General features: G+C 36.0%; 1 pseudogene across 1 annotated transcript in view; it reads left to right on the top strand.

Moving 5' to 3' along the window:
• LOC308634717 (thymocyte selection-associated high mobility group box protein TOX-like) overlaps window positions 1-20705 on the top strand; it is a 47808-nt pseudogene that overhangs the window by 11450 nt on the left and 15653 nt on the right. Inside the window, exons 2-3 of the transcript in view lie at window positions 5885-6115; window positions 17560-17640. The product of the transcript in view is annotated as a thymocyte selection-associated high mobility group box protein TOX-like (transcript). The remainder of the gene's footprint in view (window positions 1-5884; window positions 6116-17559; window positions 17641-20705) is intronic.

Raw genomic sequence — 20705 nt, 5'->3', positions numbered from 1 at the left:
ACACAAGAGGAGGCCCTAGGCACTCAGGATTGGAGACTCGCCCAGTCTGGGAGGAGCTGCTGCACAGTGATTGGTTCCCGCATATTGACAGGAGAAACTTGGCCTGGTGGGCACAGCGCCACTTACTGGAAGAGAAGTTAATCAAACTCTAAGACTGCATGTATTAGGTTTTTTTTCTTTTTTTCTTTTCTCTTTTTTTTGATTTGGGTTTTTCTTTCATTTTCATTTTTCTTTCTTGTTGTTTTTTTAAATTTTTTTTTACAATTTTTTAAAATTTTTTTCTTCTAATTTTAATTTTATTTTTTATTTTATTTTTTTTAAGAGAGAGTGAGAGAGGAGAGAGAGAGAGAGAGAATTTTTAATATTTATTTATTTTTTAGTTCTCGGCGGACACAACATCTTTGTTGGTATGTGGTGCTGAGGATCGAACCCGGGCCGCACGCATGCCAGGCGAGCGCGCTACCACTTGAGCCACATCCCCAGCCCTATTTTTTTTTTATTATTATTTTTTTAAAAAATTTTTTTCTTATTTTATTTCATTTTTTTCTTCTTTTGTCTTTTCATTTCTTTTCAATTATCTTATCCCCCCTTCCTTGAATTCTACCTGCTTACTCTCATTCTCTTTAGTGACTTCTTCCCTTCCCTTCTAATACCTTTCCTCCCAAGCATCAAATTAATTTATAGGAGTAAACAGTAACTCAGCAGTCAAACAGAACAAGAAGTAACATGAGCAGCTTCAAAAAGCAAGGAAGAAAAGGAGTACAAACAATGCAGGACAGCCTAAATATTCAGGAGGACCTAGAGTCATCAGAAAAATGGTCATATAAAGAACTCATGGAACACCTTAGACAGATGGAATGGAACCTTAAAGAGGATACAAGACAGCAAATTCAAGCAGCGAAAGAACACATTGAGAATAAATTACATAAACAGATAAAAGAAGAAGTTAAGCATCTTTATCAGGAGATAGAGATTATAAAAAAATAATCAAACAATAATTCTAGAAATTAAGGAAACGATAAACCAAATTAAAAACTCAATTGAGAGTATCACTAACAGAGTGGAGCAAGTAGAAGCCAGAACGTCAGATAATGAAGACAAAATATATCATCTTGAAAAGAGTCTAGCCAACTCATAAAGGCTGGCAAAAAATCACGAGAAAAACATCCAAGAGTTATGGGATAACATAAAAAAACCAAACTTACGAGTCATCGGGATAGAAGAAGGTACAGAGATTCAAACCAAGGGAATGAGTAACCTGCTGAATGAAATAATTACAGAAAACTTTCCAGAAATAAAAAAGGAAACAGATATACAAATTGAAGATGCATACAGGACACCGAGCACACAAAATCACAGTAGACCAACGCCAAGACACATTGTTATGAAGATATCCAATATACAGAACAAAGAGAAAATATTAAAAGCTACAAGACAAAGGAGACAGATTACATTCAGGGGTAAACCAATAAGGTTAACAATGGATTTTTCATCTACAGGGTTGCTATACATTGCCTCAAAATGATAATTTGTGATTTTGATACACTTAATATTTGAATTTCTTACTGGAAGTAACAAGTTCTCCTGCTTCATCAGGTTTTTCCTACAAAGTAGAGCCCTGTGTCAAACACAAGAGGATAACTGTTTGAATACCATTTTAATAAGGAAATGAGCATTAATACCTGTGGTCCAACCACAATTTTAGATAATAGAGGAGGGAAAAATAATTTGGGGAAATCCTTTAATGATAACATTTACAGTGCATGATAGGAGATTTATCTCTGTGATTCATATTTGATTATTTTGCAAAAAGATTGATATAAACTGCAGTCATGGAGATTTCAATGTGTCTGATCATTAATTTTTTAATTAAAGTTTCAAATGAGTCTAGGTAATTTTCAACATGGATAAGAATTCACTTATCTCTGCACTTTTATTCCCTTTTCCTAAATATCCCTGATCTTTGATGAAATATGCCCTCTAATTTCATGATCACTCTTTTTTATCCGGGCTTACTGAGGTATAATTGACAAATAAAATTGTGAATAATTAAAGAATACAACATGATGATTTGATACACATGTACATTGTGAAATGATCACTACAATTAAGTTAATTACCTCATCTACCCCCTCACATGGTCACCTTTTTTATTGTTTTCTATTAGTTGTTTTTTGTTTGTTTGGTTGGTTGGTTTTTTGTTTGTTTGTGTGTGTGTGTGTGTGTGTGTGTGTGTGTGTGTGTGTGTGTGTGTTGCTAGGAATTGAACCCAGGCCTTGTGCATATGAGGCAAGCACTCTACCAACTAAGCCATATCCCCAGCCCTATTTTTTTCTTTTTATTAACAATGCTTAAGGTCCACCAGTTTACTTGTCAAGTATACAATACAGTATTGTTAACTATAGTTATGATGCTGTTAAATCCTCAGAAGTTAATCATCTTGTAACTAACTGAAAGTTTGTACCCTTCAACCACTCCATGTTTAATATTCTTCACTGTGGACCTTGCTGACTTATTTTTCTTTTCAGTAAGTGATTATGAATGTAAAACTGCCAGGTTTAAAAAATTGGAAAATTATTTAAAAATTAGAGAAAAATTACAAAGACCCATCCTATAACCAAGGAAATTACTGTTAATTATGTCAAATACTTTTTTAAATCTATGCATGTTTTCTCTTTCACTGCATTTTGCTTATTGCCCTCAAGTGCTCAAATAAATTTGAGAAGTTTAATCTCCTGTAACAGAAACCATTTGTGCTTTCATTCATTCATTCTTCCAATTATGCTATGATTTTGTGATTTCATATTTGCTATTATTATAGCACATGTTAAACAGTTTCTGCATTTTAGGAATGATTATAAGGTCAGTGAGCAAAACTAGACCTGGACCTTGACTTCATAGTGCAGGAGCAGAAGATCATCTAACAGCCACACACAGATTATTGTATACGTTTGATACATACTATGAATGGAACTATATAGAACTGAGTGAATAAGAGCTCAACTTGAATTTGAGATATCTTTGAGATTTGCAAATACACATACCCAACAATCCCTGTTTCTATGCATGTAAAACTCAGGGAAAACATGAACTTAACAATTATCCAGTCACAAATGGCAGTGTAAACCCATCATACTTATGAGATTACTTCAATACAAACTCATAGAAGAAGGGGATTTACAGAAAAAAAACAATCAGCAATGCTACTATATAGTGGCCACTTGGAGAAAAATGAGCCAAAAAAACCCCACATGATTCTTAACCAAACAAGTCCAGCAAAATAGGAGTGAAACCCATGGAGGGTGGTATTATGGAACTCTTGGAAGACAGGGTCTTCCCAGTGAGAATCAGGTAAGGTTGGTGCTAAAAAGTCCTTTGGATTTAGCAATGTGGCAGGAAGCACACTCAAGCAATCAGCAGAGGCTGCATACAGCCAACACAGACTACCACTTGGGGGATTTTACTTGAGGAGAAAGATATGACTATATGTAACCTTGGGGCACAGGGAAAGTTTTCTTGTTTATTTGTTTGTTTTTTTCTCTCAAGGTAGTTAAATGTCAATTAGAAGAGTAAAGAAGAACAGTTGAGAGTGTGTGAGACTAGTCTCCAACCCTTAGATGTCTGATTACCCATATAAAGTTAAGACCTGGGCATTGAGTATTTATCAAAAGCTTCCCAGGTGATTCCAGTGTGCAGATATACTTGAGAATCTCCATTCTATGTCACATAGGTCTATGTGTTTAGTTTAGAGCCAGCATACCCATTTGTCCTATATCAGCTCAGCCCTATCATTCTAGTCCTCTGATAGGCTTACATGAGTGCCAACAATTTCACAGGACCACCTCTCAGATCCATCCTGGGGAATCTATCATCTAGAGTTAATCTACATTAGCTTGTCAACTCAGTTCAGAGCATCCTGTCCCCAAGGGGCTCTTTGATCTGCTTCAGTGGATAATTTCAGAATATTAATCTTTTAAATATATTTCTCAATAAAGAGAGAGAACTCATTTAGCTTCCTTCCTATCTCTGTTTGAACTTGGGCATATCTTTCAAACTGAACATAAGGTATGCAACATGGGGGTCATCTCTTTCCATTCAGTGAATTATTTTTAAATCTTCTAAGGTATCATAATTAATATTTGAATGTCTTTAACATTTTTTATAATATATAACTAGATGCTACCTCAGTGATCATAAAATGGTACTGCTACTGTTTTACAGAAGAAGAAACAAGGGCCCAGAACAACTAACTTAATGAAAAGAACACAGCTAAAAATAATAAGTAAAAGGAGGGTGTGAAGCTAGATCTGCTGATGTATCCACAGGTTTCTCAGTAGATCATTCCTGTGCAATGGTGGCAATTATTTTATACAAATGCCCCACCCACCAAGTTATGTGGATCAAATATATATTACATTATGTCTGCAAAGAGGAGAAAAGTGAAAACTACCACAACAGTGGACAATGGAGTTATCCGCCATGACAATGGCCACTCAGTCAGGAAATAGTGCACATGGGACTTACATTGGTGGAAGTGGCATGTGGAAAAGGATTCTTCATTTACAGGACTAGTATGTACTCTATTGACTCATATAATTTTATCAATGGAAAGAAATCATAGCCTGAATTCCTGATTTCATAGAATTGGTTGAAATGAGATCACATCTAGTCAAGTAAAAACAGGTGATATTCAGACATAAGTGTTTTAAACACATCAAGAGTGGTTCCCCACCACCACCATTTTATCAGAATAGAAATTAAAATTATCCAAATAGTCATACTTGAAACAATGGGAGAACATGGAATCTATTTTTAAATGGAGTAAAAAGCTGTCCTATAAATCTCTGAAATATTGTTTTTAGAGGTACATTCTTCAATATGGTAGCCATTAGCTATTTGAATTTGAATAAGGCTAAAATTTAGTTCCATATTTCCTGAAGCCATAATTTAAGCCTTCATTGGCTTCCTATGGCTTGTGTCTATTGCATAGGATAATGCAGATTATAGAACTTCTCCATAATTGCATGGATCTAGGGTCAAAATTATGCCATTCTTTACACTATGAGCATTGCTAGGTTTTCCCAGCAGCATTCCATAGACCTAAGTGTAAAGTGAAAAACCATTTGACTTTACTTACTTGACATGTTGCCGTTATGGTTTTAAAATAATTATGAAGATAAGAATGAACTCTCCAGAAGCAAGTTAGATTGCTCATGCAATCGCATCACTACAAAAGAAATTTGCTACTGCCACTGTTACAGTGAAAGAGAAGAAGAAAAAGAGTTAGGTATAATACTTAATTGTGGAGCAATATTGTAAAAATTATTATTATTATTATTATTATTATTATTATTATTATTATTATTTTATAGTACCAAAGATTGAACTTAGGTCCTAGCACATGCTAGTTAAAACTGACCTATACCCCTAGCCATTTATTTTATTTTGAGACAGGGTCTCACTAAGTTGCCAAGTTTGGCCTTGAATTTGCCATCCTCCTGCCTCAGCTTTTGGAATAGATGGAATTACAGGGATGTGCCTTCATATTCATCATTAAAGTTTTTTAGAACTATGTAAATTGAGCTGGGATAAGAATGAATATGAAGATATGAATATAAATATGGAGAAGGATGAATATGAATATGAAGACTATGAAATACAAAGGGATTATTTCTTTGTGCGTGTGTGTGTTTGTGTGTGTGCATGTGTGTGCACGTGCGTGTGTTTCCCCAGTGCTAGTGATTGAACCCAGTTCTTACATACTAGGTCAGCACTCTACCACTGAACTATATCCCCAGCCTCAAATATGAAGTTTTAGCTGAGACAACAACTTTGGCCACAATTTTTCTGTTCCTCTACAATTCTGTGTTGATTTTTGTTTCAGATCAATGGAGGAGAGAAGCGGCCTGCCTCTGATATAGGGAAAACACCCAAAACCCCCAAAAAGAAGAAGAAGAAGGACCCTAATGAGCCCCAGAAGCCTGTGTCTGCCTATGCATTATTCTTTCGTGATACTCAGGCTGCCATCAAGGGCCAAAATCCAAATGCTACCTTTGGAGAAGTCCCTAAAATTATGGCTTCGATGTGGGATGGTTTAGGAGAAGAGCAAAAACAGGTAAGAAGGGATTCAAAATGGAGAGGTAATCAACATGATTTGAGACAATGTATTCACTCTTCAAGAGATGGTTTCTGAGGGCTTTGGGTAAATTCTCCTGTGGCTGAGAATGTGCTCCGTCAGAACCAGACTTTAAGAGATGTTCATATAAATTTTATCATTCCTCTATAAACAGCATGTTAGTTGCTTAGTCTCAAAGTTTATGTAGCGTAGTTACTTTTGGAAGGACTTCTGCATATCCCAGCCAGGATTACCTCATTCCTCAATGTTGCCAATGTGATCATAAAGACTAAAAAAGTCCTTAAAGTATTTTGAGAACTGTCCACACCTCTCTTCAGCACTTATTGTTTATCCTTTTGCCATCAAAACTCTCTTTGCTCTTTGCAAAAATGAACCTCAAATTGAAGGGTTCTTACCCATAGTCATTTCCTAAAGACCTCTATGGTGTTATTCAACCCCCCATATTTATTTATACCACATTTCTAGGTTGTGTTAACTGGGACCAGATGCCAGCCTTTTCCTTCTCTTGTGGATTGTCATAGTGTAACTGAGGACCAAATGACACATGGTGGCAACAGCACAAGTAGCTCAAAAGAACTTAAAGTTGCTGCAGGATCATAGAGACAGAATAAGAGTTCAGTGAACAGATATAGCCACACTAACAAATAAGCCATTTTGATACTCTACATCAAAAGCAGGAACTAGATGTGCATTATCACTATGTGGACACTTATTGTCAAAAAGAAAACACTAAATAAGCATGATCATTAAAATAAGTCATTGGAATGACTATGCAGATGTACTTTGTGTATTGCAAAATACTGAGTTGCATTAATGGTCATATTTGGTTATTGATAGAGACACTTAACTCTCTTCACCATGTCCTGAAAAGTAGGTAAAAAAAAACTAGAAAATTTCAAACCTATTTATGCATCTAGAAGAATCACTATCTATAATATTTAGGGTTTTATTAAGCCCTTTTATTCATTATCTCATTTGCTCTCTTCAATACTCATGGGTATTCAAATTTTGCAGACTGTGAAATGGAGCCCAGTAAATTAAATGCATTGGTTTATGAAGACATATTTGCTGAGCACTTATTTTCCAGGCATTATTTTAGACACAGGAGATATGGCAGAGAACAAGTCCTATTGTGTTGAAATTTTGTGTAAGATTACATGACTGATACATGAAATTACTATGACTAAAACTTGTCACTTAACTTTCAGTTCTTTTCCTGACGAACTCTTTGTAATCAATAATAATCATAATGATTAAACCAGTTGCTAAGGAAACATACAACCTGGCCCTTTGGCTCCCCTCTCCTATGTCAAAGCTATCTTCTGTCTTCTGTTTGTTCTAAGACTACCAGTCTGAAGGGATGCCTTCATTGGAGAGTACAGGCTCCTGACCCATGGAGCACTGTGCTGTAAGAGCCATCTTCAAGGATGGAGAACACACCACTGAAACTTTCTGTGTACTGAATTAAAATATCCATCTCCCTGTTAATAGGATAGTTGATATTGTGTTGTGTGATTCTAATTAAAACCTAATATAGTTGTTTCAGGATTTTAGAGCTGGTTTCTATTCTAACTCACATCAATTTGCTTTTCTACTCCCAAATTCTGAGATATGGTTCCCAGTGGCTTTTGGACTTGAATCAAGGAGGAATTGTACAGAGAGACTTCAGTCCTCCTTTAGTAGAGCATTGCTGAATGATAAACTAAGTGCATGGGAACCAGGAATCCCAACTCTGTCCCTCTTGAATCATTCCACATTAGAGCCTCCCTGTCTTACCCATGAAGTCATGTGTAAGGACACACCTCTCTCTCTGCTCCAGTAACCCGTCTGTGTATTCTTGGATATACACTCAGCTTCAGTACACTTAAACTATTTTTTTCCTTTTTGAGATTGAATTTCCTGAAAGAAGCTTCCAGAAAGCAACTTCCCTCCCTGAGGACTGCACGCAGCAACTCTTGTTCATGAAAAGATAGGCATGATTTCCTGCTCAGCCCCTCTTTTCTACCCAAGATTTGGTGACTGAATGAGGAATATTGTTCCCAGGCTCCTTGGTGCTACATTAGCTTCTACTTTTGTCAGAAACCTTCTTTTAAGGAATGTCAGTCGCCTCTACTAACATTCATCTTACTTCTAGCTTTCTGATCCCAGTCTTCCTAATTATTTCCCACACAGGATCAGTGGTTTTCAAAGAGGAAGATTGGTGAAGGTCTTGCCTAGTCTAGGATTGGTCCTTTATATTACCGATATTAAAAAAGAAGTACCTGTTGTTTCTGATGGAAAAGAATAATGTTCATATAATAAAAAGCAGATAGTTCCTTAATGCAGTTTACATAAATCAGTGGATTTCTTCCCACCCAGTCCATTGTAATATGGCTTTTTGTTTTTTATATAGCAAGAAGGAGGTTCCATGGTAGAGCATTTGCCTAGAAAAGCAAAGTCCTGAGTTCAACCCCTAGTACCACAAAAAATAAATAAAAATAGCTAAGATAGAAAGAGGAGAACATTAAGATCATATCCCACATCCTTTCTGTCTGACCATATAAGGTGTTTACAGACCCAAAGAACATGAGATTGACCCAAAGAACAACTGATGTTAAAAAGAGAAATTATTCTCATTCTCCTATTCTAGTTTTCAAAATTGAGGCCAAGCCTTTCTAATGTAGACAGGATCACAATTATGATTTTTAATGGCATATATATAATGACAAATGTTTTCCCTTTTTTCTCTTATATTTTTTTTCTAAATTAGTAAGTAACTCACAATCAGTCTACCTTTGGGATCTCTCTTCATGTAAATAGTTGGGGGAGAATTCATTTTTATAGATGAAGGATGAAATTGCATATAGGTGACCTATATAACTCATTAAGTATTATAAAGCAATCTCAGAATCAAAATCCAATTGCTAATAAAAGTTCAACCAAGATTGTTTTGGAACATACTTTGAAAGCAATAACTCCATGTTTTGTTTCATATAAAAAGTAAATGTTTTAAAATTTGAATACTTATTTGAGAGTTACCAAAAAAAAAAAGGTATTGGGAGCAATTTGGGTCACCCTAAGATGGTTTATCCCCAAGCCTGATGCTCCTTTGACTTAATAGGGATTTGACATAGCCTGTTCCTTCCTCATAAAAGATGATCTTGCTTAATAAAGAAGAAAGACTGCAGATTATGCTAAAAGGTTTGGTTTATGACACACACAAGATACAGGCCCATCCCAGGGACAAGCAAAGGAGAGTCAACTGCATGAAATCTGACGCTGCTTACAAAAGAGAGCATGTTGCATCAGACAGGCCACCTCTCTGCAGCAGTCCCCAACAGTTTGCAAGAGTTGCCAGCAAAGCAAACAAGCCTCCCTCAAAGGCACATTTGGGCAACCAGGAAATTTCAGCAAAACATCCCAAAGTGTTATTATGCTCTATTACCACCTGTTCTCTCCTTTTATGTTGACTCATGGTGCCAACATACCATAATATCTGTTTCAAACTTAAATTAATTGTGCTTTATTCTCATTTAATATTCAAATTGGGGAGCATGCACACTGCTATGTATTTTTAAAGGAATATTCTTAGAGAAGATTAGAGGCTTAGTATTAAACCTCATAATTTTGGACAAACATGCATGTTACAGAACAAACCCACATGGTGTTTTCATCATTGTGTAGGAAGCTGGCTGGGGTAGAAGGCTAAGATCTCACGTGCCACAATTGTTTGAAAATCCTGTTGTCATAATAGCCCTCAATTACGAATAGCTACAAATATAAACACAAACCGGGCAAAAGGGAAAAAAAATTATTGATGACTTTTTTTTTTTGGGGGGGGGGGCTCAGGAAATTACAATATTTAAGGAAAAACAGTTATTAGTGGGATTACAACTGAATGTTTTTTTTTTTTTTGACAGCCAGAGGAAACATGACTAATAGAGAGGCGGTGTGTTCCCAGCACCCTCTCCTCCTCGTTGTGGAGGATAGGCAGGAATAAGGCGCTGCAGATCTTGATTTTTCAGAATCCAATTCGGGTGAGAAACTATATGTACTTTGGTTTCTGCAAAGAATCTTTCAAAAGAAGAGAAATCAAAAGGAAGCTGAAAGAAGCGATAAAAATCCTCCAGGAACACAAAACCTCCCTCATGAATCATTCCTACCAAAGCCACTGAACAAACTCTACATATCAGAGATCTCTCCATTTTAATACTTTGGAAGATGGTGCTGAATCTGGAATGGAAAGAGAATTGTGTTTGGGATTCCAACCGGGTGTTTTAAATGCTAATGACTCCTAAGACAATGAGGAGCCCATTTCAGAAGCATACCAAGTTGTTTAAAAGGCACCAGATGGAGAAAGGGGAATAAAACACAAATAATGCTGTGATGTTGGTCTTTGCTACTTATCTTCCACTGACTGGAACCTACAGAGAAAGAAAAAGAATAAGTTAACAATATCATGCCCTTTGTATTTAGGCTTCTTGGAGTTTCAGCCACCCTTAGCATATTTTTTTAATGATATTCCAGCTAAATTTCTTATATACCTCTGTGGCTTCTGAGTTTTCAGATTCTGGTCATACTAGGCTAGGAACTGGGTTCCACAGTGACAATATAGCACAAATCAAACCTGACAAAATTAAAAAGGCAGTTCATCCTGAAAGCAGAACAGTTTGGTCCAAAGAGCAATCCAGGGTTCCTGAGTCCTTTCTAGCCCCGGAAAGTCATCTTAAATCAGAACCAGATGTAAATTACTAAATGAACCTTAAGTTCCTAATTGGAGACACAGTTGGGCTGTGAGACATTTAGCAAATTACAAACAAAATGTTCTTGTTTACATTACATTAAATGGCTTTAAAGCTGCAGCCAAAGAGCTAAATAAACATGCTGTTATGCTAAAAACGGAGTGGAAAGCCTATTCAGAGTGTGGTGCTTTGGGGGACACCAAGCCCACAGGGACTGAGAGAAGGTATTTCTGTAAATGCTGGTCCTATCCTAAAAGAAGGGAGTGGATCTACCTGGAGATGCAGAGCCTAATGAGCAGATATCACTTTCGGAGGAACCTTCTGAGTGCTATAACATATGCCTTCTTTCAGGATGCATGATTCATATCCAAGGATATTAGCCACAGCAGTTCAGCTCAATAGCAGCACCTCATTATTTTATCTCTCAGTATTTATTCCTATGTTTGACGCCTCATGAAATTACTGTTAATGTGTTTATATAAGGGTAGATCTGACACAAGTGGGAAGAATGTAATTTCCTACTCATTCTTCCCTGCCGCTGTATCCTCTTCCCTAGTAGAAGTGGCAGGTGTAAATAGTTAATTTGCTTCAATTATGAGCCTGTCCTGCTAAATTAGAAGCAGCAGGAATATGAAGAGCCAGAATTATACTAAGGAGGCAGCTGACAAATCCTCTGAGCCCACAGAATCAAATCATTTACTCCTCACTGGTGCTCAAACACCCACTACATAAATGCTGCCGTGTTTTTTCCCCCCTGATCTTATGATAAAATTTGGATTTTATGTCAACAATACTTAAGGTTAAGGAAAATCCTGTTGCACTAGACCGTTCACATACATTTAGTTTCTCCATTCTTTTAAGGCTAGGAGGAAAGGATAGGTAAAACAATTGTTCATTGAAAAATTGTAGCATGTAATCAATTCATCAATTTGAAACAATTTGAAACTCAAAAATTAAAGTGTATAACATGACATGGTGAGCATATTTTATTTCTTAAATTCACCTATACATAAGTATTGGTCCATCACTGTGGTTATTGTTTACCATTATGGGTACAAACATATTTAGTGCCTTTTTAAAAATATTTTTTAGTTGTCAATGGACCTTTATTTTATTTCTGTGCGGTACTGAGAATTGAACCCAGTGCCTCATGCATGCCAGACAAGTGGTCTACCACTGAGCCACTACTCCATATACACTGCTGGAATAGATATTTCCTTTGAAGGTTTACATGAATTTCAAATGAAGGGAGATAACTCCAACATGATTCTCATTCAAGTCTGTTGTGATTTATGTATTATGTGCAACAATGTTTGGGGTGGGTTATATATCTGTCCATCAAGCCTCTTATTTCCATGGATGTATCTTCTCTTAGAAGATGCAATTTAGCAATTTGTCCTTGGCGCTCATGCTAATGCTGATTCATAACAGAAAAAATCCTTTTCAAGGGATTATACACTCAATAAATAGTCATGCACTGCATAATTGACGATGGTCCCATAAAATTATATTGCCTAGAGATATTGTTGTCTTAGTTTGTTTAAGTGCATTTCATAATGTCCCCATACTAAAATATCACCCAAAGGTCCATTTCTTAGACCATACCCTGTTGTTTAGTGTTGCATGACTATATTTCATGAGCACCTATTATGAACCAAAGACTTCCTTGCATGCTGGGGCTTCAGCAGTAAACAAGATACAGGACCCTGTGATTGTGTACCTGACAGAGGCATCAAAGAGAGTTCTCACCACTAGGCAGAGCCACTGAGCAAACAAAGATGGATGTGTATTTTTGCCAGATTTCTTGGATTCCCACCATGGTATTGCCTGCCACATACAGGCTTTAAGATATTGGGTAAATTGGTTATTCATTCTACTATGAGCTTTCTTATCTGTAAAATGGGCATGATAATACCAATGTAACATCATTCATTTGTGGGGGTAGATGGGGAACTGAGGATTGAATCCAGGGGTGCTTTACCACTGAGTTACATCCCCACTCCTTTTTATTTATTCATTTATTTTATTTTGAGACAGGGCCTTTTGCTGAGTTACTGAGGTTCCTCACTAAATTGCTGAGGCTGATCTGGAACTTGTGATCCTCCTGCCTCAGCCTCCCAAGTTGCTGGGATTATAAGTGTACACCATTGTGCCCAACCAATGCAACATTGTTATTGAGAGAATTAAAGATTATACATGTGTGTGTGTACATATATAGTGGTTGACACATACACACAAAAAAATGCAGTCAAGACAATTTTTAAATACATGTTTTATTCCATAGCTTCAGTACCTTTCAACATAGTAGGAACATAGCAGATACTCAATCCACTGGCTAAAATTAATTAAACAACGTCACACCTACCTAGTCATCCTCATTTAATAAATCAGCAGATATGAATTATAGTCATTTTTTAAGGCTAGGAGCATGCTTCTGTTTCCTACCATCCCATAAACAGATCATACCAATATTATTGAGACCCTTTAGGATTAAAAGTCCTCAAAAATGATCAATGGCAAGATTTTTTTAACCCATTTTTAAACACTACCTGTTTCCTATCCTCTGAATGCAACTTTGCAAAAATTCTTGATTTGGAGTCTTTAAGAAAATGCCAAGCAAATAACATAAGGTGGAAATTTAACCACAGTGAAGGGCTAAGCACTATATCAACACAGATGCACTTGTTGCAGCTGACCTAAACAATAACAGCCTTAGCCAAAGGTATATACTCTAAATTTCCAAAGCATAGCAGGGAATTGTGATTAAATTATCCCTCTTTATACTTAACAATGTTGCTAATCATTTCCTTTAAAATAGGTAATTGTTGTGAAAATCACATTAGAATTTAACCAAACTGAAAAAAAAATTAGGTTTTTCTACAGTGTTTGAATAGAATCCAGAATTGGAAGAATTTTACACTTTTTTGCTTATGACTATAATAACTGTCGAAATAAACCACTAGTAGAGATTAAGAGCCAGAACAGAAAAGAAGTAAAAAAGAATTCAATGGTATTTGTAAGATGTTGCTTTTTTGTATGAGTTGGATGGATTGTTTGTTTGGGGAAGGAGAAGAAAGTTAAATAATGAAGGACAAATTGTATAATATTTTTTTTCTGTTTAAGTCTGTTTTCCTCATTGATGAGGAACTGCTGATTTTAATTAGAGATCATCAGCCTATAAAAACATGTGCATGCTGGTATTTAGTGCATTTTAAAAATGACTTGGTGAATCACTGGGTCACGTGAACAGGATTTAGATTCTCCAAAGTTGCCATTTGATGTGTATCTACGTATGTTTTAGTTTAGCCATTATATATGTTTTAGTTTAAACACTGAGATGCAATCCTTAAATAGGATATGGTTGCTTTCTTGGAATAACAAACCACAGCGTATAACTAAGTTAGGGCAGGATGAATTCAAAAGTGTTTGGATGAGCTGGGGGAAAATGATAAATGATGTATTATGATTTTTAAATCCTCATCTGGCCAACTTTGCACTTTATTTCAAACAGCTGTGGACCATTTGGAAGCCATTTTGTAGCTCAACTGAGTACTAATATTTACTGTATGAATCACATACCTTTAAAATATTTGTATTTCCCTGAGAGAGAGAGGCTGTTTCTTTCTGAAACTTAACTTTGACATAAATCAAAACCCATCCTCATAGGTTAGGTTTGTGCACTTGATCAGTGCAGTGGTCATTCATTGCCAAATGCAATCCTGCAAGCTTAGTGGTGTCTTCAAATAGAGCACTTTCTCCATTTGGAATATTTGAAACATTTTGGGGGAACATTTTACTGAAATAAATTTTAAAATATGCTCTAAAATAAGAATTTCCCCCACTTACCTTGCATGTCTGTAACTCTTACATACTAGTATCATTCTCTTATATTTGAGCTCTTTGAACAATTCCATTAAATATAAAATTCAAACAACATCCTTGTCCAATTTTAAAAGGTAACATCAGGAGGAATACACAGTGAGTAGTATATTGGAGTCATTAAGTAGTTCTCAAAGGTGGAGGTTCTGATTATTGTGGTGTAGACCACCTCGGATTTTAATTCTGATCTGGACTACTCCCCTTTAAACACAATTACAGAAATATACCTCCTGAAATTACCCCCCTTTGAATTCTCCCTCTGAACATCTGCAGCTATTCAGGAAAGAGTGGATCCATTAATCCAATGTAATGTGACGTGATGAGTTTACTCTTTTCTAAAGTGGCATTTAGGCACTTACACGATGATCCCAAACATAGCCAATCATCAATAGCCAATAGGGAGCCATTTATAGAAAACAGAGAACTCTGAATGCTAGTCAGGTATCCCATAACAACATCGATCCTGGAGTGAAAGCAGGGCACATGTTCAGCCTGAAAAGCATGGAGTTACCACCTTTCTCCCCTGGTTGTTAATCAACAAATTTCAGGAAAGTTAACACTTTGTGAAATGTTAACTGCCAGGAGCCCCATGAAAGGATAGCATCGTAGAAACACTATTGCTGTTTCAATAGAAACTCAATGAAAGAAAGATGAGAGATGCTAGAATCAGGCCATCTGGCAATATCATCTTATCTGCTGCTACTAAGAAATGACACTTTGGGCGCTGCTGACAACCAAAGTGTGTTCTGTTTACCTTTGGAAGCTAAACAAACCCCAGTTAACTGATAGGGTCACCTGGTGTAGCATATTAATAAAAACATGATACAACTCTGTAAGGTACACAAATGTGTATTACCATCAAAGATATATTTACTAAATATTTCCTTCCAAGTCCTCGATAGTATTTCTATCTGTGTGGGAGGAAAACCCTCTCAGAACAGTTTTAAGGTTTTAAAAGTAAATGTAAACTTTGTCAGTTTGAGGTCATTAATTATAAATTGTGTCTTGGAAAGAGGTTTAAGGAAAAATTATAAACAGAAGTCTCTCAAGATTTCTACTATTTTTTGTTTAAAAACAACAAATGAAAGAGATATGGAGTATTGTTCAAACCATTTGCTCCACCCTAGCATTTCTCTGTTTTCTTGGGTAAATTTTCAAAAAGGGATTTGAATGAGAATTCCAATAAATCAGTTCAATAATTTAGAATATTCTTGTAATTTTGAAATACTTCTGTACTTGACTCAAAAGATTTATTGCCTTTTCACTTTAAAAAATTCAAAACTCTTAAATAAAATTTTTAAAGTTTCTTCTTTTGCTTCCTATTTGGTAGTGAGGGCAAATGATCATATGATTAATATTGCACTAATTCTTGAGGCTGTTTAAAATTGGCTTTATTACACCAAAATGCCAAGTGTAAAAGTCAAGCCTAAAGGCCTACCTACAGGAGAATAATTAGCACATTCATTTCATAGAGTCTTACTATAATTCTGTTGACAAGGTTAGTCATTTGTTTACCTTAAATAAAATGATCTGCTGTAATTAAAATATTCGTGAGTAAATAATTTTTCTCACATTTTGAATTTTGCAGTTGGAGACTGGGCTCAGCAACCCACAGTCATCATTAGAAACCAGAAATTGACCTCTCCTGCCAGCTGGCAGATATTTGGTCTCTAGACATAATTTATATTTAAATACTCTGAGGAATTCTAAAGCCACTTTTCCATACTAACCAGTGTCTGGTTTTAAGCTGAGCAGTATGAAAGTCTTGTGCCCTGCTGTAAAATTCAAGATGTGGGAAATTTAAAATAGTCATATCAAGGAAAACATTTTCATTTCCACAGCCAATGTTGAAAATTTTTTTGTTCTTTTGGGGGCTCATTTCAAAAGATTGCCAAACATATAGTCTAAAACCTTGAAAAAATCAAGCTTAATGGCAGATGACCACGTGTGTTCACTGGGCCCATCTTTCACTCTGCAATCTAACGACCCCTCTCTGTTTAATTTAGCAATGTGACCTTTAGCATGCAAGCAAATCCTTTTTCCATTCTTTGGCCCAATTTTGTATGATTTTACTTTTATTTTCAAGATAATTTCCTTTCAAAACTGAAAACTTGTGTAAACGGAAATTCATTTTAGACTATTGTTGTCTTTTCAGAATGAGGTGTCCACAGATCCTTGTCTTCCAGTGGTTTTGTTGAAAGGGACATGACCTATGCAAGCCTGGCATACATGTGGTCCTCAGCTACTGGGGGTCCCCTTCCACTCCCACATGTGTTCTTGACTGTGACCCCTGACTCCTGGAGTCTTTGAAAATAGAACCTCAATGCTAAAAATCTTAAACTAATGATGAAACTACAAACTCTATTGCATGTCCTTTGATTGGCTTATTGAACATGATATGTCATTTTTTATTTCTCTTTGTTTTTGTATTTAGCATGGAAAATAAATATTAGGATATGGCAGCACTGTGGAATTGTCTGCCCATCATATAAATATGAATATATTATTTATTCAGGTGTGGTTTCCTTGGGAACCTTCATCAATATTATCTATCTAAGCCAACTACTTCTGTTCTCAAAGTAACCCAGATAAAGTCCTTTCATGTGCATTATGTAAAATGTAAAATTTTAACATTGTTAATCTTCTTATCTTGTCTACTTCTGATCTTTCAAATTTGTTTCCATGGGAAAACACTATCTTCAGGGAGATATATATTATTATATAATTATATGTATGTGTGTGCAATTATCATTCTGTATTGTATGTCTCTGAAAACAAAAGCAGATGCAATTTCTAATTTAAGACTCTTTGTTGTTGTCACAGGTCTATAAAAAGAAAACCGAGGCTGCAAAGAAGGAGTACCTGAAGCAACTTGCAGCATACAGAGCCAGCCTTGTATCCAAGGTAACGTGCAATTGTGTGGTATTGTGACGGATTGTGGCCATCTCTGTGCAGACTTTCATAGTCATTTAAAAACATAAAAGATCACTCTAGCATTCTGCACAGTCTTCTTTGTTGGGAAAAAAATACCATCCTAAACAAAGCTAGAAGTTATGGAAATATTTGTTCATCACTAAAAGATCAGAGCGTCACCCTCTTGGCTTTTCATAAAAAGCTGTCCACGAATGAACTTTTGGTTTGGTAGAGTAATCGTGATACATTCTTAATCCTGAACCAACTTTCCATTTCTCCATACCCAACTCTTAAATCACCTCCCTCCTTCCCATTGACCTTTACTGAGGAGATGCCAACTATTTTAAGTTCCAGCCTCATTGCATCATGATTAAAGAAAAAAAGCTGGCTATGAGGGAAAGAAATAAATCACATCATTTTGTTTGAAAATAAAAACACCACTTAAAAATGTTTTGTGCTTCAGAATATCTTACACACCGAATCCTGCTCTTGGAAATACTCAAGAATTTACTCAGTTTGGTCTCGTGTTATTAAAAGTGCATTTTCCTCTCGCAGAATCCTCAAGGAGGTGACCACAGAAAGACTGGGTTGAGTCTAGAAGGATTTGGCACTGTGTCAGCTCAAGTCTGGACTTGGCTGTTAATTTGTTCATTGTGACCTTGGGGCTCTGGACTTCATCTCATTCACGCATGAAATACTTCCTTTTTTTCATCTACAAATATCCATTCCCATTCTAACAACTCTAAAATAATTATATAAAGTAGCTTCTTTTAAAGGAAAATATATGCTGAATTGATTGATGCAGAAAAAATACGAAAGAGGGCAAAATACAAATAAGGAATTTCAGTAGTGTTGGTCTAATTCGACTGCCTATTCCACTTTTAAAATATGACACTGTGAGAAAACTTAGTATTCGTGATTTAACCTTCTAACTCTCTTGCATTGTCTCAGGCTAGAGCTCACCATTGCTAATTCATCTAACTCTTTTTGAAGCTGTTTATATTTTCTACTGTTACCATTTCACATTTTGGTGTGTGTGTGTGTGTGTGTGTGTGTACACCAAAATATGTGTGTGTATATACATATATACACACATACATATAGATGTATATGTATGTACATATAAATATGCATATATAATTCACAGAATGTACATAAACTCAAAACAAAATTTGGTGGATAAATATACATAAATATAATACATGGAATGCACATAAAATTATAACAAAAAATAAGCAAATGTTGGATCCTTTCAGTCATTACTCATATTGATATTGCTACAGATCGATGGACCAAATATAAAGGAGACTTGGAAAAAATGAATTCTCTCTATCTCATCCAAGATAAGTTTCTTTTTGAACATTTTAAATAGAGTTTCAGAGCATTTTAACACATGAGAAAATCAATACAGGAAGTTCCAGTCCCAATACAAAGCACTCTGGTTAATGACATGCAGATTGCCAGAATGCTATAGTACTGACTAAGCCTTTACTCCCAAAACAGGTGTCCTCAGATTTGCTCTTAGCTGCAACTTTTCTCATTATTCAGCCTCAGAGCTGCAACCCCCAGTATATGGCAATTTATATAAATGCTGCGAATTGCCGTTTCTACATTTAAGAAACCAAGCACTTTTTTTACACCTTACTCTGACATTTTTCTTCTCTTTGGCAGTGGGGATTTTGCTAGAGCTGTTGAATCTCTATTTATGTACAACTATCTATTATGGTATACAAATTGAAGGAAAGTTACAATCACTTTTCCAGGTTGGGAAAAAATGACTCTCTTGATGCTGTATGTGAGCAGGTATTTGCTGTATAACCTTCTACACAACTACAGAAAATGTACCAAGCTACCCTCCCAAAGCATATGGTACATATATAAAAATTCATTTCTTTTCCATTTTAGTTGTGACTAGGCAAAAATAATAGCCATTCATATCTAAACATATATTTTTCTACATTATAGGTTTTTAACCATGTTTTAAATTATTTCCCTATTCCAAAAGTCTTAAAGCAAGCAGCAAAGAGAAAATTCTTTGTAATATAATAGTTAAAATTCTAAGGAATCACATGTGACAGCCAGGCTCTCTGTTGATTTTTTTAAAAAAAATTTGTCCACTAATTCATTATTTATTTGGTAAGTTTTTTTCTGGGCATGTGGTCTTTGCCAGGTTCAGAAGATGCAATGGTGAACCAGCAAATTCATTCCCTAGACATTAAGAACTTTTTGTTATATTGAGAGAACAATAGTGAAAATTTAAACTAATAAATGGTCAAGGTATTTTAGAATCTAAGGGCATAAAGCAAAGGATCTGCTGGGTGGAGTTTGCAATAGTTTCTTGGAAGAGGTAACATTGAAATTGGGGATCCAAGGAGGACAGAAGTTTGCAGAAAAAGAGAGACTAAGGGGAAAGTAAAACAGGCAGCTCTTCAGCAAGTGCAAAGACTTGGGGTGCAAAACATCTCTCTGAGTTAAGAGGAGATCAGTATTTCAAGAGCTAAGTGATCAGGAGCATGGATAGAGATGAACCTGGGAAGGTGGACAAGAGCTCTTCACAAAGGTCTTGCAGGATGGTAAAAGGAACCAGAGTTTATTCTGACTTGGAAGGGAAGCCACTGAGTGGATTTCAGTAGGGGATGGCATGAACAGGTGGACATTTTTAAAGGATCACTTTATGTGCAGGAGTTTCCTTAATACTCTTGCCTTACTCCTTGAAGTAGGTTTGATTCCCAACATTTCACTAAAGAGGAAGAGTAGCACTCAGGTAAACAGAGACACAGTGATGAAGCTGGCATTGATCTAAACCACTCCTTGGCCCTTCTTCCTTTTCTTTTTGTTGCGGGGGGAGGGAGGTGTGACCCAAGTCCTATTCTTGGTCTTTCTGATGGGCCCTGCTACATCTGCCAAACCCCATTTCCCCAAAGTCATTCTCTCTTCAAAGGTCATTCTTGCCCACGAAAGACTGTTTTAACTAGAATGCTGTGCTTGTTTTTGAAGGTTCTTCCCAGCAACTTTGGTTTACTCCTCCAGAGTTGCATATTTTGGAATCTGTTTTC

Source organism: Spermophilus citellus, assembly GCF_964194105.1.
Source record: "Spermophilus citellus genome assembly, chromosome: 15".
NCBI classification, from domain to species: Eukaryota; Metazoa; Chordata; class Mammalia; order Rodentia; family Sciuridae; genus Spermophilus; species Spermophilus citellus.
Note: the sequence above shows the minus strand (reverse complement) of the source record. Positions and strands in the feature narration are given on the sequence as shown.